The sequence below is a fragment of the Rutidosis leptorrhynchoides genome, chromosome 8 (assembly GCF_046630445.1).
Source record: "Rutidosis leptorrhynchoides isolate AG116_Rl617_1_P2 chromosome 8, CSIRO_AGI_Rlap_v1, whole genome shotgun sequence".
Lineage (NCBI taxonomy): Eukaryota > Viridiplantae > Streptophyta > Magnoliopsida > Asterales > Asteraceae > Rutidosis > Rutidosis leptorrhynchoides.
The window spans coordinates 298,627,435-298,628,659 of record NC_092340.1 but is presented as its reverse complement, the minus strand read 5'-3'; positions in this window follow the sequence as shown (position 1 = coordinate 298,628,659).

Sequence of the window (1,225 nt, the reverse complement as noted above, 5' to 3'; positions counted from 1 at the left end):
ATAATAATAATAATAATAATAATAATAATAATAATAATAATAATAATAATAATAATAATAATAAATAATATTACGGAGTATATCTATATTTGTGTATGTGTGTGATTATCTCGAGCCAAAAACTGCAATTTATAGCAATCATACCTGAAAAAGTACCCCATGCGATCGCATGGGATTTGTGCTTCAAGGCCATGCGATCGCATGGAACCCTGTGACAGCTCACAAATTTTTAACTTCTTGTTTGTCGACATAATTTTATATTATATATAATATATTTAATTTATATAATTAATTATATATTATATTAAATTCACATGCATAGTTGACTTGTAATTTTTGTTCTGATAAGTCGTATGTCATCACTCGACTTATGTCCCGGTTCCGATTTTTCGAACGCCCTTTCGTACGCTGAGAAAACTAGTACTTTTCGTTTCGTGACTCTTACCTTTGTCAAAATATAGTCTTAAATCATCCATAAACTATACCACTGTAGCAAAGTTAATTTTTTTACTGTAGCAATTTTATTGTAGAAAATAGTGATTTTCGAAAACACTGTAGCATTTTGGGTATTATAGCAATTTGAAAATACTGTAGCAAATTAGTGTTTTACTGGTTCATCTTAAACACTTTAGTTAACTTATCTAAATATCAATCGAATCAATAAACGAATGTTACTATCGTTTACTAAATAACTTGAAATTATATATATGTATATATCTTTTTAATATACATAAATCAATTTTTAAATACACATTGGAAGTTATTTATAAATAAATTTTAATAATAAATATTCAACTTATCATATATATTCAAATAGATATTTAAATCAATAAGTTTAATGTACGGTATCAAATAATTAATACATTGTTACCTTTTCAAGTTATAGTATATATGTATCTATTTACATATAATTGTTCGCGAATCGTCGAAAACAACCGAAGGGTATTTAAATATATAAAAGTAGTTCAAAAATTTTGAGATTCAGTTTTACAGACTTTGCTTATCATGTCGGAAATGTTAATCATACAAAGATTATGTTTAAATTTGGTCAGAAATTTCCGGGTCATCACACATTTGATCAATGAAAGGTAAGGGAAAGTGATTTTTTCTGGTGGCATCATTTAATTTTCTATAATCAATACAAACACGCCAACCTGTTACAGTCCTAGTAGGAATAAGCTCATTTTTTTCATTTGTGATGACAGTAATGCCACCCTTCTTAGGT